This window comes from Microtus ochrogaster, unplaced genomic scaffold (genome assembly GCF_000317375.1).
Source record: "Microtus ochrogaster isolate Prairie Vole_2 unplaced genomic scaffold, MicOch1.0 UNK53, whole genome shotgun sequence".
Classification (NCBI taxonomy): Eukaryota; Metazoa; Chordata; class Mammalia; order Rodentia; family Cricetidae; genus Microtus; species Microtus ochrogaster.
In genome coordinates, this window is record NW_004949151.1 from 415,224 (window position 1) to 427,749 (window position 12,526).

At 39.6% G+C, this 12,526-nt stretch overlaps 1 pseudogene; it reads right to left on the reverse strand.

Moving 5' to 3' along the window:
* Nucleotides 1-2,162: 2,162 nt before the first annotated feature.
* The window catches only part of LOC101983035, a 36,081-nt pseudogene continuing 25,717 nt past the window's right edge, over nt 2,163-12,526 (reverse strand).

Genomic DNA, 12,526 nt, shown 5'->3' on the forward strand with positions numbered 1-12,526 from the left:
TCATTCTTTAGGGCTATTTACCTTTTAAATTTTAGATAGGATCTCCTGTGAGCAGCACTAGCAGATGTATGCACACCACAGCCCTTTCATGAAGCTTCTGGGAGTCAAACTCAGATTCACATGCTAGTATGACATTTTACTGGCTTAGCAAAGTTCCCAACTCTATGCAACCTTCTGTTTTGCTGTACAGGGAGATAATCTTTAACTGGAACATCATGTAGCAAGCTTAAGAGGTATAATGTGATTATTTTAAAATGGGGTTTCAACAACAATCATCAAAAATCAGTCTCAGCTGCACAGATACTGTGGTCATTGTTATACTCTCCAGAGGCAGCCAGCTCCGTGTTCATGAAGGTGTGATACTCAGTTTTAGAGAGCTGTTTGCGCAGTTGTTTTCATTCTTCCTACTGTAGTTTTGGAAATAGCAATGAGGGACCCAACACATCACTCAGTCTCTGTGGGCTTAGACATTTTTGCCAAGTTGGTGAGGAGTGAGGCCTGGCTAAAGCTGCGGCTGCGTGGATAGGAGTGACCAACAAAGCATTACTAACGTGCCAAAGTTACAGATGACTGTATAAACTCCATCCTTGTATTCTCGTCATTATAGTTATTTGGCAAATATCAACCGTACACGTAGTTCTCTAAGACTCTGTCCTAATATTGTTGCCATTAATAGTAAGCTTTCATTTTCTCGGCAAATTCAATGAGTCATGATTTCAGGGTTTCAGTTCTTTTTTTTAAGGTTGCTTTATTATGTATACAGTGTTCTGTCTGCATGTATGCCTGCAGGTCAGAAGAGGGCACCAGATCTCATTACAGATGGTTGTGAGCTAACATGTGTTCAAACTCAGGACCTCTAAAAGAACAGTCAGTAATCTCAACCTCTGAGCCATCTCTCTAGCCCCATGATTTCATCTTATACAGACTGGGTATCAGTGATGATATGCAAAACTGATTTCATTTTCAAGGTTAAATGGCAGACTGACTTGGTATGTTGTGGCTAGCTGTGTACCTTGATTTTTATCTTTGATTTTCTTAATAAATTTAACTATATTCCATTAGCCCTGAGATATCAGATAACCTACTACTGGTTGTTCATATTTAATGTATATTTTACTCCACTAAATCCTAACACCACATAAGTATTTTAAATTATTCTTACATGGTTGTAACTAATATAGTCATGAAAGTTATAACTTGCATAGCTAAGACTACTAATAAGGCCTTTAAGTAAGAATTGCATGTTTTAAGTGTTTCACTTTGTCAGAAGCAACTCAAAAACTTACATTTGTAATTCTGTCACCAATAAAAGCTTTCCTTTTTGGTTAGTTCTCCATGGAGACCCAGACACTTTCCCTTTCACATGTTCTCCTTCAAATGCAGGCACTAGTTTCCCAAGTGGATGCCACGTTGAGAGTGTCTATGCCTGGCAGAGAAATATGCAGGACACATATTCAATAAATGCCTGTTCCTTATGGAATGAGTGGACTGGAAGGCAGTTGTCTGAGTCTTATACTGCTGATAACATACCTAGCTAATTTTACTTAATGAGGAAATCTAGTTTTTATCAAATTTAATTCAACTTCAAGTGTAAATGCAAGAAATTGAACTTCTAAAAATGAATTTGCTCATTCTCAATAAAACTAAACAAGTTAGTTATTGCTGCTACTATATCATGGTGATCAAAATTATTTTCCATTAAATATTATATACAATTCAAGGAAGGGAAGAAATTAAAATGAACTGGAAAAATATTAGCTAATTCATACAATTTTCTCTGCCTTTATTTTTTCATATTTTTGTTCACATAGTTATCCCTGTTAAGTTTTCTGGTTTAAAGATAATACCATTATCTAAATACATTTATCCATGAGTACACAATGCTAGTGAAAGGCTTGTATAAAATTCTTTTTATGTCATTCCATATTTTTCAATAATTTTGGGCTAACATGTACATCTTATATGGTGCTTTATGTAATATGAGATAGTCTGCTAACTTTCTAGTTATTAGACTTTTGCTTACAATGTTCATTTTTTGTTGATAGTTTTGAAGCACATTGCACACTTGTCATCTAGTACATTAATAAGTAATTATTACTCTTTTTAGAAAGAATATGCTCACAAACTTAAGTTAATGGATTTAGCTCAACATATTTAGTTGGTTACAGGATACTTACGATTGCAAAAATATTAGTGACACAATTCATACTGTGCTTCTCGCATTTTACAGTACAGTGCAGTTCCGTCAGATGTAGTATTCCCAAAACATGAGCTGTCTATGTAAAACCCATATGCACTCTTTTAGAGCACCATACAGGTCACAGGATATTTAAAAGCTTTTCCCAAATTAACCAAATGTTTGAGGGATTGCTCTACTGTTTGCAGTGCTCTGGTTGAGCTTCTGACTGTAATTCTTACTTATGTCTCCATCAACATACTCTTTGACAATATCATGTGTTTCATTATCATTGAAGTTGATTTCACCATAGAGCTGATGGTACTCTTCTATGGTGCCTTTGGCCACAGAATATTTTAAAAGTGCTTGTTATGTGACAAGAAATATTCTTTGTGTTGGTATTACAATGATTGATACTGTGCATTGCCTTTTAATAAATTCTAAAGGAGATAGATGTCGATAAAACAATTACATAAATCAATGCAAAATTTTAACTTTCACAGAGAGGTCAAAAGTTGTAATTATTATAATAAGTGATTTTGATCCTGTAAGAGATGATAGAAGTGATAAACAGTCTTTAAATAAGTTAGAAAATGAGGGAAGGAAAAATGTTTTCAATGGAAGGATAGTTTGTTCAAAGACTTTTTTTTTGTTAAGAAAAAGCATGGAAAAATCAAGGCATTAAAGGGGAGAAACTAGAATACAGGAAATATTATGTGTCCTATAAATCATGGTTAGGCACTGTCTTAAGAGAACCACTGAAGTTTCTAGTAGTAATGTTTAACATGATGGGTGTTTCATACTAAAGAGTTCTGTGGGTGCTGTGTAGGACTGGGTGAGAGAGGCTGGTGAAAATACATGTGGTTAGTTAGGAAACTCTTGTCTACATGAAAGATCACACTATTAAGGCATTTGATGGCTGTGGTAGAAATGGAAAGGAGTGGGAGTATGCAGATTATACTGGAGAGTTTTAAATAGCTATTGTTTTGTGATTGATTTAGGGAGAGAAGAAATTATCAAAGATGATTCTGAGGCATCTGGTTTTTGTGGTTGGATTAAGTATAGTAACAGTAACACAGGTAAGAAACCTAAGAGCTTGGTAGGGAACATTTTAAGGTAATTTTTAAAATTTCTTGGATCTTTTTTTATATGTCCAAAATAAAGTAGATACACTGGTAAAATTAGGAGTTGGATGTATGAGCCTAGAATTAAGAGTATATCTTCACTGGACATTAATGGAATCACAAGACTAGTGGACATATTGGTTTATTTTGTTCAAGAAAGAGAGTAAAAAGATAAGAGATGGTTTAGATAGAGATGTGAGGAAATCTAAGACTTAATGGACAGGTAGAAGGCAGAAAATAAATGGATATTACAGTTGAGGCCTAATAAATGGAAGACAGGGTAAGTGACGCTATTGGTTGGAGTAAGCACCATCATTTGTATTTACTGATATGAATCCTACGGATGGTCTTAGCTGGCTCTGTTTGGTTAGAATGACAGGAGTAATGACTGGTGAGGGGGATAAAGAGAGGGCTGTCATTGACTAAGTAGTGAATTCTTTGGTGAAGTTTATCCAAGGATAGGAAGGTGGCATTGAGTGTCAAGTGAAGTGGAATGAAGCATTAATGACAGATTTGTTTTTGTTTTGCAATAAAGGAGTGTGAATATAACATTATTAAATATTTTAAAGGAATATAGGCCTAAAGAAGGTATCAGAAAGATAATGCAAGGTTTATACAACTATTAATTTAGTAACATAGATCGTATTCACTGAAAGGGATACATTTCCTAGATTTTTTTAAAAGAATAACAGCTCTATCTTTATTTCAATCTCCAAGTAACTTTATCTATGCATATTTTTGCATAGTTTGATATTTAGTTTATGTCCAAACCATTTTTGTCTCTTTTTTATAATCACTTTTGCAACAAACATAATCATATATGGTTTTTAAGATTTTTATTTAAGGATTACATGCATATGTATCTGAATGTGAGTGTGTCCATGCAAATGCTGGTCTGGTGAAGGCTGGAAGAGAATGTTAGCTCTTCTGGGATTTGAGTTATAAGCAGTTGTGACTACTTGATGTGGTTACTGGAAACTGAACTTGGGTTCTCCTAGAGAGCTGCTGAACCACTTCTCCAGCCTTCATAATTACATCCTTGAAAATACAGATATACGTATAGACATATGAAATTTCCAGAAATATAATTGGGTTACCAATTTTTCACTTACAAAATTAGAAAATAATGTCACTTTGTCCTCCAGAGGGACAGTTTCAGTTTACATACACCAACAGATGGAGGTAGTTTTCCTTATGTGTGGATCACAATGTGTTACCAAATACCACTGAACTAAGAACTGTCAGTTTAAAGTTTTATTTATTTAAATTTGATTGAATTTAGACATTTTTTCACACATATAAATTATATTTGTGCTTCTCTCTGTGTGCACATATATACAAGTGCACATAGAGGCCAGAGGTTGACACATGGTGCCTTCTGCAATCACTTTCAAACTCATTTATCTACTTTTTGGAGGCAAGATCTCACTATATTGTCCTAGTTTCCCTGGAACTAAGTTTGTATATCAGATAACTTTGGACTCACAAAGATTTCTCTCTTCTGCCTCCTGAGTGCTGGGATTAAAGACATGTGGCACCATGCCTGGTTTCACTATTTTTGGGACAAGGTGTCTCACTGAACCTGGAGTTCACCAGTTTTGGTAGACAGATTGGTCAGCAAACCCAGGGATCCTCTTGCTAAGGGCTGGATCTACAGATGTGTTTAGCAGCGTCTGCCTTTGATTTGGGTTCTGAGGATTGAGCTCATTCTTCTACATATTTGTGTGGTAAGTTCTTTACTGATTGAGACACCTCTCTAGTCCTATGTACATTTCTCTGTAAGTATGGTATCTTTTCATAATACATATACACACTAAAAGAATTACAGTTTGATAGTATATATTATTTTTCTTTGTAATTATTTTAATTCATTATTTTGGATAAATTATGGTTTTACTTAACCTTTATGCTTGATAATTTGATTTGGTAGGAGAGAGAGAGAGAGAGAGAGAGAGAGAGAGAGAGAGAGAGAGAGAGAGAGAGATCCCACCTACAGGAATAGGCAAGTGGGGAAACAGGAATACTTATCTCGAGTCCATCTGACCTATAAGAGGTGGATCCAAGTCAATTCTCTGAAGCTTACATGAATTTTTTTTTAAGTTTGCAAAAAGAGATAGATGTTTTAGATATATTAGCATCACCACTGTTTGTAATCTTTACTGAAATCCTTGTTGTTGAAGAAGAAACAGACTCACACATTGAGTCATAGTAAAAATCCTGGGGACCCAAAGATGACTCTTTGTTAAAAGTAGTAATACACTTTTCAGAGGACTGGATATGTAGATGAGACAAATATTTAAGTCTATGCTTAAAAGATACTAGAAGGAAATTAAAAATTTCATCTTGTATTATCAGAAATCCATTGATTAAGTAAAAACTCTGAACTTTTGAAGTCTTAGTATAATGATAGCATATTGAGCATTTTAATATTTGTGAGTTTATCTCTTTCATAGTGAAGTCCATCAACAAGATAATCTGTTTGCCTTTCTCAGCAAGAGACCTAGTAGCTCTAGAATCCTAGTAGCTCTAGAATTGTACATGTATTACAAATACAATATAATCTAAGCAAAAGTTGATTCTAAGTTACATATACAGTATATTCTAAACAAGAGGTGAAACATATATATGTATATATTAATTTGTAGCAAATTAAGATTACCTATGTATAAATTTTTAACTATAAGTCTTTTGTTTTAAGTTTGAAGGAAGATTTTGTTATATAGATTCTTTAACCACACCCAATTTATAAATCTTTACCTGTTAACAGATAAAGACTATTTACACAATAGACTTAAAAGGTTTTTTTTTTTTTTTTTTGAGCAGAAGGTAGAGATGAAATATTTTCAAGCATGGAAAGTTGGAAACCTTAGAAATAAGGGAATTTGGGATTATTTGTGCAGAAGCAGAAGTTGTTACAAGTTGTGAGAATTTGGAACTCAAGTGTGCTGTTTTTGGCCATTGATCTTTATGGAGGACAAGCTACTTGCAGCAAGAGAGTGAGGCTTTAATCATATCTGAGTCTGTGCAGGAAACTGAGTCTGAGTAGAAAAGAAGAAAAGGTTAGAAGGGAACTCAACCATGGGGAGGGTTTCTTTCTCTCTCTCTTTTTTAATTTTTATTATTATTATTATTATTATTATTATTATTATTATTATTTTTTGGTTTTTCGAGACAGGGTTTCTCTGTGGCTTTGGAGCCTGTCCTGGAACTAGCTCTGTAGACCAGGCTGGTCTCGAACTCACAGAGATCCACCTGCCTCTGCCTCCCGAGTGCTGGGATTAAAGGCGTGCGCCACCACCGCCCGGCTAGTTTTATTTTTTTTTAAGAAAGAAAACAAACCTTTTCATTTCACATACGAATCCCAGTTGTTCCCACTCCCTCCCCTCCTCCCATCCCCTCCACCTCCCCCTCTCCTCATCTGCTCCTCAGAGAGGGAAAGACACATTGCTTTGGGGAAGATCCAAGGCCCTCCCTACTATATCTAGTCTGAGGAGCAAGTATCCATCCAAAGAGAATGGGTTCCCCAAAAGTCAGTACAAGCAGTAGGGATAAATCCTGGTGCCACTACAAGTGTCCCCTCAGTCTGCCCCAGCCATGCAAGTGTCAGCCACATTCAGAGGGAATATTTTGGTCCCATGTTGGCTCCTTCCCTGTTCAGCTGGAGTTGGTGAGCTCCCATTAGCTCAGGTAGACTGTTTCAGTGGGTTTCTCCCCATATTGCCCCTTTCTCTCCCCTCTTCCTCCCCCTTCCTGTTAAGTCCTCTTTTACTGTTGTCTCCTCTCCTCACTTCCCCCTAGCTCCATCCATCTACCTGTGAATTTCATTTTTTAACAGCTGAGCAATACTTCACTGTGTAAATGTATCACATTTTCATTAAGGGATTTGTTGATTTCTTCCAATATTTTGTTTGTTTTTTCCTCCACTTCTTTAATGTAATTTTTCATTTCCTCTTTAAAGGCCTCAATCATCTTCATAAAGTTATTTCTAAGATTGTTTTCTTCTGTTTTATATTGTTCAGGTCTTGCTGTTGTAAAATCACCAGTTTCTGGTGGTCCCATATTGCTTTTTACGTTGTTGAATGTGTTCTTACACTGTCATCTACCCATCTCTTCCTCCAGTGAGTGGGACCTGTGTTTCAGACGGTTCCTTCTTCCTCTAGTTGATGCAGGTGATGCCTGTGACCCCAGTGATAGCTCCTCCAGGTACAGATGGGATGACACCTCCAGTGGTAGCTGATGAAGTAAGGAATGGACCACAGGCATGAGGGATTCCTCCAGACGTGGGTGAGGCCAAGGCTCTAGTGGTCACTGTTGCCATGGTGGATGGCTGGGGGTGTGGGGAAGCAGATGCAAGATCTCTAGGCCTAGGACCTAGAAAGCGTGACCCTCCAGTCTAGAGCCTAGACACTCACCTTGATGTGTAATTTCCCTCTGCATGCTGTGATTACTTACAACTGATTAATATAGAAACTGCTTTGGACCTATAGCAAGTCACCTTAGATAGGTGGGGAAAACTGAACTGAATACTGGGAGGAAGAAGGAAGAGTCATAGAGAAGACATGTAGCCCCACTGGAGACAGATGCCGGAACTTTAACTAGTAAGGCACAATCACGTGGTGATACACAGATTAATAGAAATGAATTAAATTAATATGTAAGAGTAAGCCAATAAGAAGCTAGAGATAATGGGCCAAGCAGTGTTTTAATTAATACAGTTTCTGTGTGATTATTTCAGTGCTAAGTTGCCGGGAACTAACTAGTGTCCTTACTCCAGCATCACCTCTTCCACTGTACCACATTTTCATTATCCATTACTCATTATCCATCTGTTCAGGGACCTCTAGGTTGTGTCCAACTTTTGGCTATTATGAGTAGAGCAGTGATTAACTTGATGAACATGTGTAGAAGGAATGTTCTTTGGGTATTTGCCTGTCTTAGTTAGGGTTTCTATGGCTGTGATGAAACACCATGGTCAAAAAGCAAGCTGGACAGGACAGGAAAGGGTTTATTTGGCTGACACTTCCATAGTGCTGTTCACCATCTAAAGAAATAACAACTGAGAATTTATACAGGGCAGGAACCTGGAAGCAGTAGCTGACGTAGAGCCCATGGAGTGGTACTGCTCACCGGCTTTCCCCACCTGCTTTCTTAAAGAACCCAGGTCCACCAGTCCAGGGATGGAACTGCCCTCAACGGACTGAGCCCTCCCCCAGCAATCACTACTTAAGAAAATGCTAGATCTTACAGAGATATCTTCTCAATTGAGTTTTCCTCCTTTCACATAACCCTACTTTGTTTATCAAGTTGACATGAGACTAGCCAGCACAACATAGGATATCTGACCCTACCTTTCCTTGACTACAGCACTCAGAAGACAAGGCCCTGTTCTTTGCCTGAACAGCACAGTAGAGCTAACCTGGGTTACAGGTGATGTTCCACTATAAAAGTATGTGGGCGGTCTGGACACATTCCTCATTGGCCATAAGGTAGAGTGGGCAAGGAAAAGAAGACCTCCAGCTCCCGTTCCTTGTGACCTATGGGAGATAGGAGAGCTAGTCTTAGGGACATGAAAGGGGAGAATTGTCACTGCTCCTTGCCTGGGCTGATCCCTTTGGCAGGAGCATAGGTGAACTGATCCAGAGGATGTAAGAGCAGGAGAGCTGACGACACTACCCCATCAACCATGTGGTGATATGGACGACGGGAAAATGCCCTACCTCTCATCACTTGTGATCTATGGGGGATGGGAAAACTGGACCAGCAGCACAAGCATGAGAGAGCCGGTCCTGTTCCTCATAGACTGCAGTGCTTGGGAGAGCAGGCCCTGAACCTTACCTGGGGAGCACACTAGAAGTGACCCTGTTTGTGGGTTTGCAGGTGATTTGGTCCTGTGGACATGAGAGCAGCTGTCCCCTCCCTTGTATGCCCTATGATGTCATGGGTAGGGAGATATGCCTTCTATCCCTACCCCTTGCCAACTGTGGCAGATAAGAAAGGTGAGCTAAGGGGCATCACCAACTGCAGTAATTGGGAGAGTGAACCATATACCTTACCTGGGCAAAACAGGAGAGCTGGCCTTAGTGGTATGAGTGTGGGAGAGCTGGATCCAAGGGCCTGAGAGCAGAAATTGCACTGCTCCCTGTTGCCTGCTGCATTGGGTGAGCCATCTGGGGGCAGTGCTGGAGGGTTCACCCTGGAAGTGATGATGGGGGAAAGTGGGTAAGCCGACCAACCCAGCTACCACCTTGGCCACACCAGCATTCACTTCATCCATGAACTGCTGGAGTATGTGAATAGGCAGGATCTGCATATCCAAAGCTACAGGATCTCCATGACACAGGGCAACAACAGAATCTACAGGAGGAGTTCCAGTGAGAGCCCAGTATCAATAAGGCAGAAGAAGCCAGAAGATTTGAGCCAGAGCAATGATCACTTACAAAGAACATTTACAAGTAAAGATGTATGGGCTGATGGGTATACTGTGTGACTCACTGGGCCACACTAAAGCTTCCACCAAAAATTTTCTTTTTTTTTAGGGTATACTTTTAAATTTTGTTTTGTTTTAGGGGGTATGTAACAAGGATGGAGGTGAGGGGATGAGGAGATGAGTGAGGTCAGGATGCATGATGTAAAATCCATAAAGAATCAATAAAAAGTTTTAAAAAATTATGATGGTAAATAGCTCACATGACAAATTTTCTACTTGGAGCACTGTTTAGATCTAATTGGATATAACCAGGTTCCTTTCTGGTCTCTTGTGAAACTGTGCTAGCATTAAACAAGGATAGTTTAGTGGAGGGAGTACAGATTTATACATATACAGCACTGCTTAATATTGCCTTAGAGTACTAGCTAGGACTGCACCTTTTTTGCCTTCAGAAAGAAACACTGTGGGATAGCATTAAATAAAGGAGGATTCCAGACACTGCTGTCCAAAGAAAGGATGTGCAGATTGTGAGAATACTGCGCAATATTTGTACACTGTGTGAAGATGTATTGCTGTGATTGGTGTAATAAAAAGCTGAATGGCCAATAGCTAGGCAGGCTGTATAGGCAAACTATCCAGGGAGAGAAAGAAAGAGGAGGAGGAATCTAGGTGCACAGGAGATGCCAGGAGACATGGAGGGGAAACAGGAGGTGCAAGAGAGAAGAGGTAATGCCATGTGATAGAACATACGTTAATATAAATGCTTTAAGTTATTAAAAACTAGTTAGAAACAAGTCTAAGCTATAGGCCAAACTTCCATAGTTAATAAGAAGTCTTCATGTCATTATTTGGGAGTTGGCTGGTGGGACAGATAAAGACTCATGAGAGCATGTCAGATCTGGTATAGGGAGATTAGATCAGTGGCTGAGGTACTGCACTCTGAAATTTGTCATTGTGTTTCCCCCTCTTACCTATTTGGGTCTTTTCTTTCTTTACTTTTTAAAAAGAGCCATGGATGAGGATATCAAGTGTCCTTGGACTTCCTATCCATGGATTTCCTCATCTGTGAATTCACTGAATGGATCTTCTTCACAACTAAACTTACGTAGCATAAACATTTCTTTTTATTATCTGTTTATTACTTTTATTGAAAATAGAGTCTCATCTCATAAAATACATCTTGACGACTGTTTCCCCTCCACTCACTTTTCTCAACTCCACCCAACCTCCTGTCTCCTCCAGAGACACCCACCTCTCTTCCTTTTTCCAAAAAGAGCAGGCCTCCAAGAGTCAGCAGCCAAACAGGACAAAAGAGATATAATAGGATAAAACAAAAGCTCTCATATCAAGGGTGGAAAGGCAATTCATTAGGAGGAAAAGAGTTCCAAGAGCAGGCAAAAGAGTCAGAGATGCACCCGACTTCACTCTTAGGAGTTCCACAAAAACATCAAGCTAACAGCCATAATATATATACAGAGGACCTGGTGCTGACCCATGCAGGCTCCATGCTTACCACTTCAGTCTCTCCAAGACCATGTGAGCCTTATTTTTTTTTCTAGACAGGGTTTCTCTGTGGCTTTGGAGCCTGTCCTGGAACTAGCTCTGTAGACCAGGATGGTCTCGAACTCACAGAGATCCGTCTGCCTCTGCCTCCCAAGTGCTGGGATTAAAGGCGTGCGCCACCATCGCCCGGCCATGTGAGCCTTATTTAGTTGATTCGGTGGGCCATGTTCTCCTGGTGTCCTCCATCTCCCCTGATTCCTGCAATCTTTACTCCCCCTTTTCTACAGACTTCCCTGATCTTCAAAAGCAGGTACCCAATGGAGACCTCCGATTTAGACTCTCTCTCTCCATAATGTCTGTCTGTGAGTCTCTGTAGCTGATCCAATTTGCTACTTGAGGAAGCCTGTCTGATGATGACTGGATTAATGATTAGTGAGTATAGCAAAATAACACTAGGAATCATTTCATTCGTTTATTTTTTTCCAGTTATGCTTGGTTCTACCTGGGTCTCTTGGCTATCTGGTCTCAGGTTCCTGTCCATCCAGCGGTGTAGGGTATGGAATCTCTCTTGTGGCATGGTACTCAAGTTAAACCAGACATTGATTGCCCGCCCCCACAAGTTTTGTGCCACCACTGGCCTTGTGTGTCTTGCAGGTAGGACAGATTGTAGGTCGAGGACTTTGTAGTCAGGCTAGTGTCCAGCTTTCTCTTCCATAGCCTACAGAGATCTTCTTGCACCGAAGAGATTAAAATGTAGGGGTGATAGCTCCATGCAGGCATCAGCTCATCCTCTCTATGTTCAATGAGCTGTGTGGATGTTGTTCCTAGCAATGTCCACCCCCCACCTTACTGTCAGTTTTCAGAGAGCAACTTTTTTTTCGTTTTAGCATCATCTGGGTTGTTTGCTGATCTTCATGGAACCCCTTGGCTAACAATTCAACCAAATGCAATCCAGTCCCACCACTGTAAATCTTGCCTGGCTACAAAAGAATGGCCAGTTCAGACTTTATATCCTCCATTACCAGGAGTCCTCACTAAGGTAACCCTCACAGTTTCCAGAGAACTAGATTTCCACACCACTCCATGAGTGCCCCCCCCAATTCTAGCTGTCTCTCCATGCACTCTCTCCCTCCATCCCTCTCCCACCACCCGATCCCTCCTGTTCCCATTCCCACTCACCCCGAGTCCATCCACAGAATTTACTCTATTTTTCCTTTGCAGGGAGATTCATGCTTTCTCCCTAAAACTCTCTTTACCTAACCTCTCTGAGTCTCATAGGTTGCTTATCATTTATTT